This window comes from Salmo trutta, chromosome 22 (genome assembly GCF_901001165.1).
Source record: "Salmo trutta chromosome 22, fSalTru1.1, whole genome shotgun sequence".
Classification (NCBI taxonomy): Eukaryota; Metazoa; Chordata; class Actinopteri; order Salmoniformes; family Salmonidae; genus Salmo; species Salmo trutta.
The window spans coordinates 29,415,181-29,436,129 of NC_042978.1; the positions used below are offsets into that span (position 1 = coordinate 29,415,181).

Sequence of the window (20,949 nt, forward strand, 5' to 3'; positions counted from 1 at the left end):
CACATACTGTACGTCTGAGATAAGGACACACTTGGGAGAGAGAGAACACACACACACACACACAATACAGTATGTGCATACACCTGAGAGAGAGAGTACCAACACTCCTGAGATATGCATTTACATAAACAAACACTCAATAGCGACTTCATGCTATTGAGAGTGTCAGTGTGTCTGTCCCACCAAAACCCATAACATGAAGAACAAGACGTGGACTGCTAGACTCCAAGCTCAAGCTCATGTAAACTTAATGCCATGTATGGTCTGTAGCAGGATTAGACCAAGAGAAGAAGAAAGACAGATTCCATTAAAGGAGCAGCCTGCAGTGGCATTAGTCACTAAATCATTTAAACCAGAGAAGAAGACACCCTGTTTCTTCTCTATCCCAGGTTTCAACACCAGGCTCAAGACACAGATTAATCATGTCTTCTCAGAAACAAGTGGAGAGACACTGATGTTGGCCAGAGCAGTAGCTGAGTGATTTCTTCAATATCAAGGGACATGCATGTGCATTAGTCTACAGGGTATTACTAGCCAGAGCTTTTATAAAGCTTCATTCCGAGGGGAGGCAGAGTGGCCTTGGATGTAGGGCTGGCACAATTATCGTATAATCGTGTAACTGCCGATTAAGGATAAAGAAAAATTGTGTGTGTGTGGATCGTGGTTAAGTCCGTTTCCGCTGTAACATGGACTCTATACAACGTGATGAAACTATGTTGCTCCTTGTTGAAACAAGCAAGGTGTTCAAGCAAACAAGTCTTTGGTTGCATAGGCAACCCTGCAGCAGCAGCACATGCAGTCAGAAAATGTGAGTCTTTAAAAAATGTTTTACAAAATAATTGCTATTCAAACGATTATAACGGTGACCGAGGTCATTTGGCTGACCAATAACCGTCATCCAAAATAGTCACAGACCTAATTGGATGTGCTGTATATTTCACCACATAAGTTGACTGAGAACAGATTCTCATTTACAGCAACAACCTGGGGAACAGTTACGGGGGAGAGGAATGCACCAATTGGAAGCTGGGAATGAATAGGTGGCAAATTTAGCCAGGACACTGGGGTTAACACCCCTACTCTTACAATTAGTGCCATGGGATCTTTAGTGACATCCCATCCGATCCAAAAGACAGCACCCAACACGGGGCAATGTCCCCAATCACTGCTGGGGAATTGGGATCTTTTTTAGACCAGAAGAAAGAGTGCCTCCTACTGGCCCTCCAACACCACTTCCAGCAGCATCTGGTCACCCATCCAGGGACCAACCACAACCAATCCTGCTTAGCTCCAGAGGCAAGCCAGCAGTGGGATGCAGGGTGGTATGCTGCTGGCATATATCCTGACAAGAGAAGCAATGAAGACTCAGCAAAGAAAAAGGCTCATCGATTTGTGAGTGGTTGACAATGAGTGCTACTGTGGTAGTTCTAACTTGACATTGAGCAAGCGCTTCCACTTAAAACTTTGTGATGGTTTCTATAGGAACACTTCTGCTGTGGTTTTCTGACTTCAAGGAGCATTATGAATACAAAGGGCTATTTATGGCTTGGCATACAGCCCATGTCTCTAAAGCACTGCATTCATTTCTCACTTCAAGGAAAATGGAGCATGAATTGAGTCATGAGGCTGTAGCTAGCGAGTCTGAAGCTCTATGATTCTGTCTTTCAATATAACAAGATGACATGATTCGGATTTCTTCATACAGTGGGGGGAAAAAGTATTTGATCCCCTGCACATGTGACAAATAAAAGTTGATTCGATTTTTGATTTATCTCCAGGTCATCAGACTGTTAAACAGTCATCACTAGCCGGCCTCCGCCCAGTACCCTGCCCTGAACCTTAGACACCGTCACTAGCCGGCTACCAGTCAGTTTAATAATGTTTACATACTGTTTTAACTACCTTATATGTATATACTGTATTCTATTCATGGCTCATCCTAGATAACTATTGCTTCTGTACACACCTTTTCTGTTCATATACAGTTCATATACAGTATTTATTTTCTGGACTCTGACATGATCGTTCTGATATTGCTCATTCTTTTTTTAGTTTAGGATTATGTGTATATTGTTATTGTATTGCTAGATATTGCTGCACTGTTGGAAACATAAGCATTTCACTGCCACAACACCTGCAAAACATTGGTGTACGCGATCATCATTGGTGATGTAATAACTGTAAAGATAAACAGTTGATTGTGATGGAATGGGAAAAACAGCTGAAGGACTTTGTGTCTAATAAGAAGCCTCTAATCCGTACAGACACAAGATGGAGCCACTCTTCAACCCCACACCCTCCCCTCTTCCACTTACTGTACACTCCCCTTATTCTCTCCCCTTCGACCCCGTCACTCTCCTCTCTCCCCCTAGCTCTTCTCATCCTCTCCCCTCTTCCCCCATCCACCCCTGGACGGTAAAGAGGGTAAAAGGAAGGAGAGCGTAAAAGACAGATCAGATTCCATCATCACTCCACAGCGACAAATGGCAGTGATCTAGCCTACATTAGTGCAGGCCATCACCCTCAGAGTTCATCTGTAAATCCAGACAGTTTAACGACGCGGTCAGGGTAATATACCGCCGTACGACACCTCAAGCACCGCCAGGACACAACATGCAATATGGGGGCTGAGGTACGTGACTCTGAGGAGAAGACATGCTCTACTGATCAAAGTGTGAAAGCTAAACTAAGTTTAGTCCGACAGGTCTTGGAGAAGGAAGGTGTCACATTTGTCCAAGACGTGACTTCTGAAGTCCTGTGAGACACGCTACAAAAACGCTGCTCTGTGGTGATGGGGAACGCAGCCTGAATAATAAAAAGAGCACAGAAAGACTAAATGTGTCTCTGTATGAGAGAGACAGAGAGAGAGAAAGAAAGAAATACAAAGTTAAAGTTGAGCCAGACAGGCATGTTCTTATCAACACCGTACAGCATTTTCTGCATGTTTAATCAAAGAAAAAGTAATTAAATGCTTTGAAGCAGAGTTTGGTTTGATGAGACAGGATTCCACAGGTAATAATTTGTTTATTTTTTTTATTTCACCTTTATTTAACCAGGTAGGCAAGTTGAGAACAAGTTCTCATTTACAACTGCGACCTGGCCAAGATAAAGCAAAGCAGTATGACACAGACAACAACACAGAGTTACACATGAAGTAAACAAACAAGCCAATAACACAATAAACAAGTCAATGATACAGTAGAAAAAAGAAAGTCTGTATACAGTGTGTGCAAAATGCATGAGGTAGGCAATAAATAGACCATAGGAGCAAATAATTACAATTTAGCAGATTAACACTGGAGTGATAAATGAGCATATGAAGATGTGCATGTAGAGATACTGGTATGCAAAAAGAGCAGAAAAGTAAATAAAATAAAAACAATATGGGGATGAGGTAGGTAGATTGGGTGGGCAATGTACAGATGGGCTATGTACAGCTGCAGCGATCGGTTAGCTGCTCAGATAGCTGATGTTTAAAGTTGGTGAGAGAAATAAAAGTCTCCAACTTCAGCAATTTTTGCAATTCGTTCCAGTCACTGGCAGCAGAGAACTGCAATGAAAGGCGGCCAAATGAGGTGTTGGCTTTGGGGATGATCAATGAGAAATACCTGCTGGAACGTGTGCTTTGGGTGAGTGTTGTTATCGTGACCAGTGAGCTGAGATAAGGTGGAGCTTTACCAAGCTTAGTCTTATAGATGACCTGGAGCCAGTGGGTCTGGCGACGAATATGTAGCGAGGGCCAGCTGACTAGAGCATATAGGTCGCAGTGGTGGGTGGTATAAGGTGATTTGGTAACAAAACGGATGGCACTGTGATAGACTGCATCCAGTTTGCTGAGTAGAGTATTGTAAGCTATTTTGTAGATGACATCGCCGAAGTCGAGGATCGGTAGGATAGTCAGTTTTACTAGGGTAAGTTTGGCGGCGTGAGTGAAGGAGGCTTTGTTGCGAAATAGAAAGCCAATTCTAGATTTGATTTTGGATTGGAGATGTTTAATATGAGTCTGGAAGGAGAGTTTACAGTCTAGCCAGACACCTAGGTATTTGTAGTGGTCCACATATTCTAGGTCGGAACCGTCCAGGGTGGTGATGCTAGTCGGGCGGGTGGGTGCGAGCAGCGAACGGTTGAAAAGCATGCATTTGGTTTTACTAGTGTTTAAAAGCAGTTGGATGCCACGGAAGGAGTGTTGTATGGCATTGAAGCTCATTTGGAGGTTAGTTAGCACAGTGTCCAAGGAAGGGCCAGAAGTATACAGAATGGTGTCGTCTGCGTAGAGGTGGATCAGGGAATCGCCCGCAGCAAGAGCGACATCATTGATATATACAGAGAAAAGAGTCGGCCCGAGAATTGAACCCTGTGGCACCCCCATAGAGACTGCCAGAGGTCCGGACAACATGCCCTCCGATTTGACACACTGAAAGTAGTTGGTGAACCAGGCGAGGCAGTCGTTAGAAAAACCAAGGCTATTGAGTCTGCCGATAAGAATACGGTGATTGACAGAGTCGAAAGCCTTGGCCAGGTCGATGAAGACGGCTGCACAGTACTGTCTTTTATCGATGGCGGTTATGATATCATTTAGTACCTTGAGCGTGGCTGAGGTGCATCCGTGACCGGCTCGGAAACCGGATTGCACAGCGGAGAAGGTACGGTGGGATTCGAAATGGTCAGTGATCTGTTTATTAACTTGGCTTTCAAAGACTTTGGATAGGCAGGGCAGGATGGAAATAGGTCTGTAACAGTTTGGGTCTAGGGTGTCACCCCCTTTGAAGAGGGGGATGACCGTGGCAGCTTTCCAATCTTTAGGGATCTCAGACGATACGAGAGGTTGAACAGACTGGTAATAGGGGTTGCAACAATGGCAGCGGATATTTTTAGAAAGAGAGGGTCCAGATCGTCTAACCCAGCTGATTTGTACGGGTCCAGGTTTTGCAGCTCTTTCAGAACATCTGCTATCTGAATTTGGGTGAAGGAGAAGCTGGGGAGGCTTGGGCGAGTAGCTGCAGGGGGGAGGAGCTGTTGGCCGGTGTTGGAGTAGCCAGAAGGAAGGCATGGCCAGCCGTTGAGAAATGCTTATTGAAATTTTAGATTATCATGGATTTATCGGTGGTGACCGTGTTACCTAGCCTCAGTGCAGTGAGCAGCTGGGAGGAGGTGCTGGGAGCAGCTGGGAGGAGGTGCATGGACTTTACAGTGTCCCAAAACTTTTTGGAGTTAGAGATACAGGATGCAAATTTCTGCTTGAAAAAGCTAGCCTTTGCTTTCCTGACTGACTGCGTGTATTGGTTCCTGACCTCCCTGAACAGTTGCATATCACGGGGACTATTCAATGCTATTGCAGTCCGCCACAGGATGTTTTTGTGCTGGTCAAGGGCAGTCAGGTCTGGAGTGTACCAAGGGCTATATCTGTTCTTAGTTCTGCATTTTTTGAACGGGGCATGCTTATCTAAGATGGTGAGGAAATTACTTTTAAAGAATGACCAGGCATCCTCGACTGACGGGATGAGGTCAATATCCTTCCAGGATACCCGGGCCAGGTCGATTAGAAAGGCCTGCTCGCAGAAGTGTTTTAGGGAGTGTTTGACAGTGATGAGGGGTGGTTGTTTGACCACGGACCCATGGCGGATACAGGCAATGAGGCAGTGATCGCTGAGATCCTGATTGAAAACAGAGGAGTTGTATTTGGAGGGCAAGTAGGTCAGGATAACGTCTATGAGGGTGCCATGTTTACGGATTTGGGGTTGTACCTGGTGGGTTCCTTGATGATTTGTGTGAGATTGAGGGTATCTAGCTTAAATTGTAGGACTGCCGGGGTGTTAAGCATATCCCAGTTTAGGTCACCTAACAGAACGAACTCTGAGGCTAGATGGGGGGCGATCAATTCACAAATGGCGTCTAGGGCACAGCTGGGAGTGGAGGGGGGTCGATAGCAGGCGGCAACAGTGAGAGACTTATTTCTGGAGAGATTAATTTTTAAAATTAGAAGTTCGAACTGTTTGGGTATAGACCTGGAAAGTATGACAGAACTTTGCAGGCTATCTCTGCAGTAGATTGCAACTCCTCCCCCTTTGGCAGTTCTATCTTGACGAAAACGTTGTAGTTGGGTATGGAAATCTCTGAATTTTTTGGTGGCCTTCCTAAGCCAGGATTCAGACACGGCAAGGACATCAGGGTTGGCGGAGTGTGCTAAAACAGTGAGTAAAACAAACTTAGGGAGGAGGCTTCTGATGTTGCATTCCTGGGACTGGATGCACTGAGGGTAAAGAGGCCGTCATTGTAAATAATAATTTGTTCTTAACTGACTTGCCTAGTTAAATAATAATAAATAGGGGGAACAAAATGGCGCCGTAGAGAGAACACGGTGTTTCAGCGAGCTCACGCGGTATTCGTAAATTTATATTCTTACATTAATCTCCTAGCTTGAAAAAGTGGTAGAATTGGCTAAATAAGTTACCCTACAATGAGTCTTGGCGACTATTTCTCAAAAATCTCCGACAACATGCCCAACAGAGCTACTAAGAAGTCGACCAAAACCGCCATCCCTGTAGAGGTGCAGGAGGAGCTAGCTAACGTTAGCGAATCTAACAACATTGCGGATCCAGGCACAATGGACCTGGTGATTCAAAGGATGACAGATAACATTACTAAAGTGATCGATGTTAAGATAAGAACGGTCCTGGAAGCAATAGCAGGCCATTCAGCTGAACTACAGAGGGTTGTCAAACGTGTTGATGAGGCGGAAGGAAGAATTGCTACTGTGGAAACTTCAACTACATCCATGGACACTAAGATAAAAGCACTTGAGAAGCAGGTGCGCGAAATGGCGGAGCACATTGACGACTTGGATAATCGAGGACGCAGATGCAATATCCGTGTTGTGGGACTCCCGGAAAATTCTGAAGGGACACGTTCAGTAAATTTTTTTGAGGAATGGATCCCTGGCTACCTACAAATGGACACTAAGGCTGGTCGTGTGAAGCTAGACAGAGCACATCGCTCTCAAGCACCGATACCCGGTCCCAATCAGCGCCCACGACCAGTGGTTATAAAGTTCCACAACTTTACCGACAAGCAGCGCGTCATGGATGCGGCTAGAAACATCGGTTCTGACGGTAGTCAACGTAAAGGTCCAAAGGTCTCATTCTTCAATGATTATTCCACAGCGGTTGTACGAAGGCGCAAAGCGTTTGATGAGGTGAAGGCTCGACTCAAGAGAATGAAGATCGACTACGCACTGCTGTACCCGGCCACATTGAAGATTATGGTCAACGGATCGCCTAAAAAACTCTACACATCTGAAGAGGCTGCTGCGTTTATTGACTCTCTCGGGTAAATAACCTTAAGCCGCACTTCCGCAGCATTGGATAACGACTTATTTTATTTTGAATCTGATCATGAAACAGTGGTGTAAGTTCTCATGTGCTCCTGTTCAGTAATATTCGTATCGGTATTATTTTTCTTGCTAAAGTAACTGCCGCCGTAGCTCAGACTGAGATATGTGTGAACCTATATTGGTGCCCAGGCTTGGTCTTAGGTGGAAGAGCCTCAATCTTCTTCTATTGATTTTAATTTCCACATATATAAAGGATGAGGCTATTGAGTGGCAATGCGGACTTAAGAGTCTACATTGGAAAGTTGAAATCCCCTGCATGTTAGCTAGTGGGAAAACCCCCTTTTGGATTTTTACATGTTTCATTTTTGGGTTTAGTATAGTTCGAGTTCAGGGTTCATATCGTTTGTTTACGCTCAGTGAGATAGAGGAGAGTTCAACACATGGAAAAAGGTACCACCCCATTTTTACAGTAGGATTCAGTCTGGATATTGAATGGTCAAAGCGCAATGGCAGGTAACAGACCCATTAAAAGGAAGAAGATACTATCCTTTTTGAAAAAAGAAAATATTGATATTGCCCTGTTACAAGAAACCCATTTGAATGATAAGGAGCATCTGAAATTACAACAAGGGGGGTTTGGTCAAGTGTTTTTCTCATAATTTACATCCAGAAGTAGAGGTGTAGCAATTCTTGTGAAAAAGAACCTACCACTTAAGGTCTTGAAGTGTGTGAAAGATAAATTGGGTCGCTTTGTTATAATTAATGGTACTTTACAAGGGCAGAGCATTTCCATAATGAATATTTACTTTCCCCCTGCCCACCCCCCTGACTTCCTCACTAAGGTATTTCTAGACTTTTCAGAATTAAACTCAGAAGCTGCAGTGGTCGGAGGGGATTTTAATTGTTTGTTGAACCCCCTTATTGATAAGCTTCCCAGTGGTATAGCCTCACTCTCTCCTCAAGCTAAGTCACTTACAGCTATTTGTGATGATCTGGGGTATGCTGATGTTTGGAGAGCTTTTCATCCCTCCAACAGAGAGTTCACTTTTTTCTCTGCACCTCATGGATGTCAGACTAGAATAGATTACTTTTTTATGCCCAGGACGTCGCTGCAGTCTGTTTTATCCGCTAGGATAGGAAGCATAGTCATATCTGATCATGCGGAGGTGATCCTGGACATAAAACTCAACGGGGCATTCAATCAGTCAAGACATTGGAGGTTGAATACAACCATTCTTAAAGACCATACATTCACATCATATTTTATTACAGAGTTTAAAGCATTTTTCTCTATTAACTCTCAATCAACAGATAACCCCTCACTCCTTTGGGAAACCTGTAAGGCGTACGCCAGGGGCCTGATTATGTCATACGCAGCCACTAAGAGGCGGAAAAAGCGTGAAAAGCAAAAAACACTAGAGGGTGAATTGGGAACTAAAGAGAAGGACTACATTAAAACTCCCACTCCTGCCCTATTAAAGGAAATATCAGTCATTAGATCAACGCTGGACTCCCTCTTAACACAGGACGCTGAAAAGAAAATTAGATTTGTCAAGCAAAAGCTATATGAACATGGCGATAAGCCAGGAAAGTACTTGGCGTACCTAGCTAAAAAGAGAGCTGACTCACAGTCAATTGCGGCTATTACTGATTCTGATGGCAATCATTTATATGAAAATAAATTGATAAATGACTCATTTAAGACATTTTATGCAAATCTTTACGCCTCAGAACTGCCAAATGACGCACCCAAGTTAATGGAGAACTTATTTTCTAAGATTGAGCTCCCTACTATCTCCGAAGAACAGAAGTCTCTCCTTAATGCCCCTATTACTGAGGAAGAGATAATGTCCGCAATTAAGAATCTGCAAAATGGTAAGGCCCCAGGACCGGACGGGTTTTGTAGTGAGTTCTATAAAGAGTTCCATGGCCTGATCCTTGAGCCATTGCGTGATATGTTTAACCACTCATTTTCAAATGACCAGCTCCCCCAAACGCTGCGAGAAGCCAACATATCACTTATTCTCAAAAAGGGAAAATGTCCATAGTCTTGTTCCTCGTACAGACCAATTTCCCTTCTGAATGTGGATAGAAAATTGCTTTCTAAAATTCTAGCCACAAGATTAGAGGACTCACTGCCACTAATTGTGAAAGGAGACCAAACTGGCTTCATTAAGGGACGTAGGTCATGTAACAATGTCAGACGGCTCCTTAATGTAATTGAAGTCTACCAACAAAGTGCTATGGATGGTCTTGTGCTCTCCCTAGATGCTGAGAAAGCATTTGATCGTGTGGAGTGGTCTTACCTATTCTTTGCTCTAAATAAATTTGGTCTGGGGGACAACTTTATAAAATGGGTGAAAGTTTTATATGATGATCCTCAGGCTGCTGTCCTTACTAATGGACTACGGTCAAATAGCTTCTCTATACACAGAGGTACCAGACAGGGCTGTCCTTTGTCCCCCCTCCTATTTGCACTTGTTATGGAACCACTGGCCGCGGCCATCAGGGTAAAGCCTGCTATACAGGGGCTGCTCATTGGTGATGTTCACCATAAAATAAGCTTATATGCTGATGATGTCCTGATATTTATTTCTAATCCCGAGACTTCAATCACATCTCTGATTAATATTATTGAGTTATTCAGCGAATTCTCAGGCTACAAGATTAACCTAACTAAATCAGAGGCTATGCCACTTGGTAACCTTCACTGTGTACCTAACACTTCTCCCCCCTTCCCTTTTAAATGGTCTCCCTCAGGTTTTACGTATCTGGGTATATTTGTAACTCCTAAATTCCAACAAATGTACAAAGCCAATTTTGTTCCCTTGTTTGACACAATAAGACAGGATCTGGAGCGCTGGAACTCTCTTCCGATTTCATGGTTGGGTAGAATATCCCTCTTGAAAATGAACATTTTACCTAGGCTACTTTACCCAATCCAAATGATCCCAGTATTACTCTCCAATAAGGTAATAAAGGATGTAAATGGATGGCTAAGTTCCTTTATATGGAGTAAACGCAAGCCAAGACTTAAGATGGCAATATTGCAGCTGCCAAATTCTATGGGTGGCTTGGATCTGCCCAATATCAGGCTCTATCAGTGGTGTGCCCACCTATGTTATATTTCAGACTGGATCACAAATGATGACTCCTCTATTTGGTTAGACATTGAGACTTCTCTTTCAAAATACCCTTTACAGGACCTTTTGTTTTTCACAAGTTTCAAGTCTGTAAAAGATCGCTGTAACAACCCCATTACACTTAACACACTCAAAGTATGGAGGTCAGTTCAACGTTTGTCACGGTTGTCGTCGGTTAAGGAGGACCAAAACGCAGCAGGTATGTGCAGGCTCATCTTGATGTTTATTTATTTTCAAAATGAACGTACAAAAATAACAAAAAAACACGAACGATTAACAAAAACAGTCTGGTAAGGCACAAGGCTAAACACTGAACAATCACCCACAAATAAACACAAACACACCCTAATATATGGGACTCTCAATCAAAGGCAGATAGACAACACCTGTCTTCAACTGAGAGTCCCAACCCCAATTAACCAAACATAGAAACAGACATACTAGACTAAACATAGAATACCAGAATACCTGAAAACCAAACAGTGCCCAAAAACCCCGGAATACTTAAACCAAATGCCCCTTCAACAAAACACAACACCCCGAACCACATAAAACGAATACCCTCTGCCACGTCCTGACCAAACTACAATACTAATTAACCCTTATACTGGCCAGGACGTGACAGTACCCCCCCCCCCCCCTTAAAGGTGCTAACCCCGGAAGCACCTTAAAAACAAAAAACAAAAAAAACAACAACCCCAAACAACAAAACAAATTTCCCCTCTACTAAAAGGGAGGGAAGGGAGGGTGGCTGCCGTCAACGACGGCACTGTGCTACACCCCCCCTCCCCAACCCACCTATATCAGGAGGTGGCTCCGGTTCTGGCCGTTCCGGGCAGTCTGGCAGTTCGGGACAGTCTGGCAGTTCGGGACAGTCTGGGCAGTCTGGCAGCTCGGGACAGTCTGGGCAGTCTGGCAGCTCGGGACAGTCTGGGCAGTCTGGCAGCTCGGGGCAGTCTGGGCAGTCTGGCAGCTCGGGGCAGTCTGGGCAGTCTGGCAGCTCGGGGCAGTCTGGCAACTCGGGACAGTCTGGGCAGTCTGGCAACTCGGGACAGTCTGGGCAGTCTGGCAACTCGGGACAGTCTGGGCAGTCTGGCAACTCCGGAAGTTCGGGGCAGTCTGGCCACTCCGGCAGTTCGGGGCAGTCTGGCCACTCCGGCAGTTCGGGGCAGTCTGGCCACTCCGGCAGTTCGGGGCAGTCTGGCCACTCCGGCAGTTCGGGGCAGTCTGGCCACTCCGGCAGTTCGGGGCAGTCTGGCCACTCCGGCAGTTCGGGGCAGTCTGGCCACTCCGGCAGTTCGGGGCAGTCTGGCCACTCCGGCAGTTCGGGGCAGTCTGGCCACTCCGGCAGTTCGGCGCAGTCTGGCCACTCCGGCAGTTCAGCGCAGTCTGGCCACTCCGGCAGTTCAGCGCAGTCTGGCCACTCCGGCAGTTCAGCGCAGTCTGGCCACTCCGGCGACTGTTGGGCAGCTCCGACGACTGTTGACTGGCGGGCAGCTCTGACGACTGTTGACTGGCGGGCAGCTCCGACGACTGTTGACTGGCGGGCAGCTCCGACGACTGTTGACTGGCGGGCAGCTCCGACAACTGTTGACTGGCGGGCAGCTCTGACGACGACTGTTGACTGGCGGGCAGCTCTGACGACGACTGTTGACTGGCGGGCAGCTCTGACGACTGTTGACTGGCGGGCAGCTCTGACGACTGTTGACTGGCGGGCAGCTCTGACAACTGTTGACTGGCGGGCAGCTCTGACAACTTTTGACTGGTGAGGCTGGGTTTACGCACTTGAAGCCTGGTGCGTGGTGCTGGTACTGGGCTTACCAGATTTTGAACACGCACCTCCAGGCTAGTGCGGGGAGCGGGAACAGGACGAGTCGGACTGGGTTGACGCACTTCCGGGTTCGCACGAGAGACAGGAGCTATGGAGGCGCACAGTCGGTCTAGATCTTACCTCCTGCACAACCCGCCTTGGCTGGATGGAACTAGTAGCCCTGTACGAGCGGGGTGCTCGTACAGGGCAGACTGGGCTGTGCAGGGGCCTGATGGTAGCCGTGCGTAGAGCGGGAGTTGGGTAGCCTGGTCCTCGGAGGCGTACCGGCGACCAGATGCGCTGCGCAGGCATCCTCCTACCAGGCTGGATGCCCGCTCTAGCACGGCACCTGCGAGGGGCTGGAATAACTCGCACCGGACTGTGCGTGCGTATGGGTGAGATAGTGCGCTCCTCAGCGAAACATAGCGCTCTCCACCCCATACGCTCCTCCTTATAACCACAGGTAGCTGGCTTCCGGCTCTTCCTACGCCTAGCCAAACTACCCGTGTGCCCCCCCAAAAAAAAACTACCCGTGTGCCCCCCCGATAATCCCCAGCCTGGTGCCAAGGTCCGGCCCCGTCCAGAACTTCCTCCCAGGTCCACTTCTCCCGCCAGTCCAACTCGAAGTCCCTCTGCTCCTTCCTCTGCTGCTTGGTCCATAGTTGGTGGGTGATTCTGTCACGGTTGTCGTCGGTTAAGGAGGACCAAAACGCAGCAGGTATGTGCAGGCTCATCTTGATGTTTATTTATTTTCAAAATGAACGTACAAAAATAACAAAAAAACACGAACGATCAACAAAAACAGTCTGGTAAGGCACAAGGCTAAACACAGAACAATCACCCACAAATAACAAACACAAACACACCCTAATATATGGGACTCTGAATCAAAGGCAGATAGACAATACCAGAATACCTGAAAACCAAACAGTGCCCAAAAACCCCGGAATACTTAAACCAAATGCCCCTTCAACAAAACACACCACCCCGAACCACATAAAACGAATACCCTCTGCCACGTCCTGACCAAACTACAATACTAATTAACCCTTATACTGGCCAGGACTTGACAACGTTTCCTGGGAAGGTCCAAACTAACCTCTGCTCTTACCCCAATTCTTAACAACCCAGATTTTGTCCCAGGATTGCTGGATGCTGGCTTTAACGTTTGGCTTAATAAGGGCATACGCAGACTGAATGACTTATTTGCGGATAAGATTTTATTGTCATTTGAGCAGATGGTCGAGAAATATCAACTCCCAAAGCAGGACTTTTTCCATTTCCTACAAGTAAGACACTATATTCTGAAGAGCACCACCTTAATTGGTAACCCTGATATGTCTGTCATTGAAAGAATGCTTTTTTCCCCAAAAAGGAAAATGTCTGTAAGTCTGTTTTATGATGCTTTAAGGTCCTTTTCCGCTGTCGACACACAGAGGGTGAAACAAGTGTGGGAGAAAGAACTGTCTGTTACCATTGACGAAGAGATGTGGGAGGACATTTGGAAATATGCAAAAACAATATCTATATGTAATCGTACTAGAGCAATTCAATTAAGAATAATACACAGATTGCATATATCCCCAAATCGCAGACATGCATTTAGCCCCTCTTCCTCCTCTCCTCAGTGTCTCAAATGTAAAACTGATACAGGCACCCTAACACATTGTTTATGGTCATGTCCCAAAATACAAAGATATTGGTCTGGTGTTCTGCAAGAGATTGAAAAGATCCTAGGGGTCGATCTAGAATTGGACCCAGTTTCTCTACTGTTAGGTCTCCCTAGTAGGCATGTAACTTCTGTGGGTAAGAGGAGGCTTTACAACATCCTCACCTTCGCAGCGAGGAAAAACATACTTCTACAGTGGATTAGTGATAAGGTTCCCTCTATTAAAGATTGGCATAAGATACTATTTGAATGGGTGCCGCTGGAATATCTGACATGTACATTGCACTCTAAGACAGATCAGTTCAACAAAGTATGGGAACCTTACCTAAATTACCTAGAACCTGAAGTATCAGCTATTATGCTGCAAGGATTCTCTTAGAATGGTGATCTATGTATTCCAGAATTACACTGTACGGTCCGTGTGGGGAACTCAACTTCTTGGTTTAAACTGAGCTTTATTTTATTTATTTATTTATTATGTCTTTATTGTCATTTTTTTTCTGTTTATGTTTGTTTAAAATGTATGTATTGAGAGACGCAATGAGGGGGATGGGGTGAGAGAAGCGCTGAGCGGGGAGAGGGAAATGGTGGGTGTGTGTGTACGTGCGTGCATACATACGGATATGTGTAAGCGAGTGCTGTTTTTTTTTTGCCTTGTCTTTGTATCTCTTAATATGGGTAAAAATTGTGAAACTCCAATAAAAATACTGTTACAAAAAAAATAAAAAAAAATATGTATAAATTAAGTAATGTAGATGGCTCAATAATGACAGTCTCTAATGAACTGTAACAGGCTAAAACATAGTTTTAGGGGGGTCCCTCCCCTATAAAACGTTCCTTCTCAATCAACGACTTAGTGTTGAGGTGATGTTCCTACAAGAACCAGAGGATGTACAACTCTATTACCACCCAGTTCAGGATTATCCTCATGTAGCTTACGCAGCCAGCGAGAGAGAGGAGAGGAGAGGAGAGGAGCGGAGAGGAGAGGAGAGAGAGAGAGGAGAGCTTCCAGTAGTGTATGAATTAAACTGAACAAAAATATACAGTTGACGTTGGAAGTTCACATACACCTTAGCCAAATACATTTAAATTCAGTTTTTCACAATTCCGGACATTTAATCCTAGTACAAATTCCCTATCTTAGGTCAGTTAGGATCAACACCTTATTTTAAGAATGTGAAAAGTCAGATTAATAGTAGAGAGAATGATTTATTTCAGCTTTTATTCATTTCATCACATTCCCAGTGGGTCAGAAGTTTACATACACTCAATTAGTATTTGGTAGCATTGCCTTTAAATTGTTTGACTTGGTTCAAACGTGTCGGGTGGCCTTCCACAAGCTTCCCACAATAAGTTGGGTGAATTTTGGCCCATTCCTCCTGACAGAGCTGGTGTAACTGAGTCAGGTTTGTAGGCCTCCTTGCTCGCACACGCTTTTTCAGTTCTGCCCACAAATTTTCTATGGGATTGAGGTCAGGGCTTTCTGATGGCCACTCCAATACCTTGACTTTGTTGTCCTTAAGCCATTTTGCCACAACTTTGGAAGTAAGCTTGGGGTCATTGTCCATTTGGAAGACCCATTTGCGACCAAGCTTTAACTTCCTGACTGATGTCTTGAGATGTTGCTTCAATACATCCACATAATTTTCCCTTCTCATGATGCCATCTATTTAGTGAAGTGCAAGAGTCCCTCCTGAAGCAAAGCACCCCCACAACATGATGCTGCCACCCCCGTGCTTCACGGTTGGGATGGTGTACTTCGGCTTCCAAGCCAACCCCCTTTTTCCTCCAAACATAACAATGGTCATTATGGCCAAACAGTTCTACAGTGGGGGAAAAAAGTATTTGATCCCCTGCTGATTTTGTACGTTTGCCCACTTACAAAGAAATGATCAGTCTATAATTTTAATAGTAGGTTTATTTGAACAGTGAGAGACAGAATAACAACAAAAAAATCCAGAAAAACGCTTGTCAAAAATGTTATAAAATGATTTGCATTTTAATGAGGGAAATAAGTATTTGACCCCTCTGCAAAACATGACTTAGTACTTGGTGGCAAAACCCTTGTTGGCAATCACAGACGTCAGACATTTCTTGTAGTTGGTCACCAGGTTTACACACATCTCAGGAGGGATTTTGTCCCACTCCTCTCTGCAGATCTTCTCCAAGTAATTAAGGTTTCGAGGCTGACGTTTGGCAACTCGAACCTTCAGCTCCCTCCACAGACTTTCAATGGGATTAAGGTCTGGAGACTGGCTAGGCCACTCCAGGACCTTAATGTGCTTCTTCTTGAGCCACTCCTTTGTTGCCTTGGCCGTGTGTTTTGGGTCATTGTCATGCTGGAATACCCATCCATGACCCATTTTCAATGCCCTGGCTGAGGGAAGGAGGTTTTCACCCAAGATTTGACGGTACATGGCCCCGTCCATCGTCCCTTTGATGCAGTGAAGTTGTCCTGTCCCCTTAGCAGAAAAACACCCCCAAAGCATAATGTTTCCACCTCCATGTTTGACGGTGGAGATGGTGTTCTTGGGGTCATAGGCAGCACACGGCGAGTTGAGTTGATGTCAAAGAGCTCCATTTTGGTCTCATCTGACCCCAACACTTTCAACAGGTGTCCTCTGAGTCATTCAGATGTTCATTGGCAGACTTCAGACGGGCCTGTATATGTATTCTTGAGCAGGGGGACCTTGCAGGCGCTGCAGGATTTCAGTCCTTCACGGCGTAGTGTGTTACCAATTGTTTTCTTGGTGACTATGGTCCCAGCTGCCTTGAGATCATTGACAATATCCTCCCGTGTAGTTCTGGGCTGATTCCTCACCGTTCTCATGATCATTGCAACTCCACGAGGTGAGATCTTGCATGGAGCCCCAGGCCGAGGGATATTGACAGTTCTTTTGTGTTTCTTCCATTTGCGAATGATCGCACCAAATGTTGTCACCTTCTCACCAAGCTGATTGGCGACGGTCTTGTAGCCCATTCCAGCCTTGTGTAGGTCTACAATCTTGTCCCTGACATCCTTGGAGAGCTCTTTTGTCTTGGCCATGGTGGAGAGTTTGGAATCGGATTGAATGATTGCTTCTGTGGACAGGTGTCTTTTTTACAGGTAACAAGCTGCGGTTAGGAGCACTCCCTTTAAGAGTGTGCTCCTAATCTCAGCTCGTTACCTGTATAAAAGACACCTGGGAGCCAGAAATCTTTCTGATTGAGAGGGGGTCAAATACTTATTTCCCTCATTAAAATGCAAATAATTTTATAACATTTTTGACATGCATTTTTCTGGATATTTTTGTTGTCATTCTGTCTCTCACTGTTCAAATAAACCTACCATTAAAATTATAGACTGATCCTTTCTTTGTCAGTGGGCAAACGTACAAAATCAGCAGGGGATCAAATACTTTTTTCCCCCACTGTATTTTTGTTTCATTAGACCGTACATTTTGGAGAAATGTCCTCTGATCTTTGTCCCCATGTGCAGTTGCAAACTGTAATCTGGCTTTTTTTATGGCGGTTTTGGAGCAGTGGCTTCTTCCTTGCTGAGCGGCCTTTCAGGTTATGTCGATTTAGGACTCGTTTTACTCTGGATATAGATACTTTTTTAACTGTTTCCTCCAGCATCTTCACAAGGTCCTTTGCTGTTGTTCTGAGATTGATTTGCACTTTTTGCACCAAAGTACATTCCTCTCTAGGAGACAGAACGCGTCTCTTTCCTGAGTGTTATGACGGCTGTGTGGTCCCATGGTGTTTATACCTGCGTACTATTGTTTGTACAGATGAACATTGTACCTTCAGTCGTTTGGAAATTGCTCCCAAGGATGAACCAGACTTGTGGAGGTCTACAATTCTTTATTTGAGGTCTTGGCTGATTTCTTTTGATTTTCCCATGATGTCAAGCAAAGAGGCACTGATTTTGAAGGGAGGCCTTGAAATACATCCACAGGTACATCTCCAATTGACTCAAATGATGTCAATTAGCCTATCAGAAGTTTCTAAAGCCATGACATTTTCTGGAATTTTCCAAGCTGTTTAAAGGCACAATCAACTTAGTGTATGTAAACTTCTGACCCACTATAATTGTGATACAGTGAATTATAAGTGAAATAATCTGTTTGTAAACAATTGTTGGAAAAATTACTTGTGTCATGCACAAAGTAATGTCCTAACCGACTTGCCAAAACTATAGTTTGTTACCCTCTTGACATTACCCTAGGATAGGGGGCGCCACAGCTCATTTTGGAAAAAATTTGTGCCCATTTTCAACGGCCTACTAATCAAACTCAGAAGCTAGGATATGCATATAATTAATACCTGTGGATAGAAAACACCCTAAAGTTTCTAAAACTGTTTGAATGGTGTCTGTGAGTATAACAGAACTCATATGGCAGTCAAAACCCCGAGACCGATTGAAACAGGAAGTGGAATTCTGAATTGTGGACTCGACTTCACATCTTTGCCTATTATTCACACCGTGAGCTATCATTCATTGACCACTATCTATTGCTTCCACTAGATGTCCCCAGTCTTTACAAAGTGTTTTGAGCCTTCTACTGCCGAAACTGAATGAATGAGACGCTGTGGAAATTGGTCACAGTAGGAGGGCCATCACCATTGTGACGTCGGCGGCCCTGTCTAACCCCTCCTTTGGAAACGTTTTGAAACACAATACAATCGTCCCCCTCGAATCTTATTGGCTCTCTTGTTGAAACAGGCCCTGAAGATTAATGTTATACAACGTTTGACATGTTTGAACGAACCTAAATGAGGGAAAAAAGTTATTTTTCGAAAATGCTGTCCCGCGCCCGACGGAGCAGTTGGATACAGCCTTCAGACGCGCTAACAACAGCTAGCTAATGGAACATAAAGGATGGACTTTTTCGACCGAAAATACATTTGTTCAGGACCTGGGATTCCTGGAAGTGCTTTCTGATGAAGACAACTAAAGGTAAGGGATTATTGACAATAGTATACAAGATTAGATGTGATATGCGATTGTTCCAAGATGGCGCCGAGCTAGGTTTACCAGCTAATTTTCTGAGTATCGCATCCCCTTTTATCGCAAAGTGTGATTACCCAGTAAAGTTATTTTTAAATCTGGTATGACAGGTGCTTTCAAGAGATATTCATCTATAAATCTTAGAATGACAATATTACATTTTAAAAATGTTTTCGAATAGTAATTTAGTAAATTGTAGCGTGTTTCATCTGATGCATTTGAGGGAAAATAGTTAGTCAACGTCAGGTGCCGATGTAAAATGCTGTTTTTATATATAAATATGAACTTTATTGAACAAAAGAATGCATGCATTGTGTAACATGATGTCCTAGGTGTGTCATCTGATGAAGTTTGTAAAAGGTTAGTGCTGCATTTAGCTGTTTTTTGGTTATTTGTGATGCATGTGGTTGGTCGGAAAATTGCTATGTTGCTACTTTTACCATGTACTCCTCTAACATAATCTAATGTTTTGCTTTTCCTGTAAAACCTTTTTGAAATCGGACGACGTGGGTCGAATCAGGAGAGGTGTATCTATAAAACGATATGAGACAGTCCTATATTTGAAAAAATATATATATTAAATTTCGTTATGCTAATGTCGCTAGGAGTTTTTCGCTGGATGTTGATCCCGCTTGCGGGACGAGACGCTCAAGAGGTTTTAAGAAGAAATTTGTGGAGTGGTTGAAAAACTAGTTTTAATGACTTCAACAGTTCATATAAGTGTCACGACTTCCGCCGAAGTCGGTCCCTCTCCTTGTTCGATCCACTTTTCATTTTCCATTGGTTTTGTCTTTGTCTTACAAACCTGGTTTAAATTCCAATTCCAATTACTTGTTCATTATTTAAACCTCTGTTCCCCCATGTTTGTTTGTGAGTAATTGTTTATGTAATACGGTCCGTTATTGTGGGCTCGCATTATTGCGTTGTATTTGTTTGTATTTTGAGTAAATACGTTTTATACTCATATCTGCTGTCCTGTGCCTGACTCCTCCACACCAGCTCACACAGACTTTATTACAATAAGGAAATCAGTCAATTGAATTAAATTCATTAGGCCCTAATCTATGGAATACAGATATGCATCTGTTGGTCACAGATACCTTAAAAAAAAAGTAGGGCCGTGCATTATCATACTGAAACATGAGGTGATGGTGGCGGATGAATGGCACGACAATGGGCTTCAGGATCTCGTCACGGTATCTCTGTGCATTCAAATTACCATTGATAACATGCAATTGTGTTCGTTGTCCGTAGTTTATGCCTGCCCATACCATAACCCCACCGCCACCATGTGAAACTCTGTTTACAATGCTGACATTAGTAAATGGCTCACCCACATGATACCATACACGTGGTCTGCATTAATTAACATTAAATGCTCTGGCAACAGCTCTGGTGGACATTCCTGCAGTCAGCATGCCATTTGAATGCTCCCTCAAAACTTGAGACATCTGTGACATTGTGCTGTGTGACAAAACTGCTCATTTTAGAGTGGCCATTTATTGTTCCCAGCACAAGGTGCTCCTGTGTAATTATCATGCTGGTTAATCAGCTTCTTGATAGGTTACAGCTGTCACGTGGAAGGATTATCTTGGCAAAGGAGAAATGCTCACTAACAGGGATGTAAACAAATTTGTGAACAAAATCTGCGAGAAAAACGTTTTCTTTTGTGCGTATGGAACATTTCTGGGATCTTTTATTTCCTCTCATGAAATATGGGACCAACACTTTACAGTTTGCTTTTACATTTTCATTCAGTGTGTAGATTAAATCTCATTAGCCACCAAAACTAAAAAGGTTCTGCTCTGCAGTGTGAGTCTCAAACACAAGTATTCACATTTCACTGATTATGTTAATGATTCTTCTCTCCTCCTCTCCCTCTCTCATCCTTTGCTTTTCTTCTCTCTTTTCAACTCTCAATGATTGTGATAAGTGTGAGCTTTCATGGAGCAGCTAACTTCTAACTTCTCAGCTATTGTCAGCACTTTGGTTAGAAGTCCTTTT

General features: G+C 44.2%; 1 protein-coding gene across 2 annotated transcripts in view; it reads right to left on the reverse strand.

Annotated features, from left to right (window-relative positions):
• The window catches only part of LOC115158558 (carboxyl-terminal PDZ ligand of neuronal nitric oxide synthase protein), a 199,905-nt gene that overhangs the window by 23,530 nt on the left and 155,426 nt on the right, over window positions 1-20,949 (reverse strand). The gene's annotated exons all lie outside the window — the stretch shown is intronic.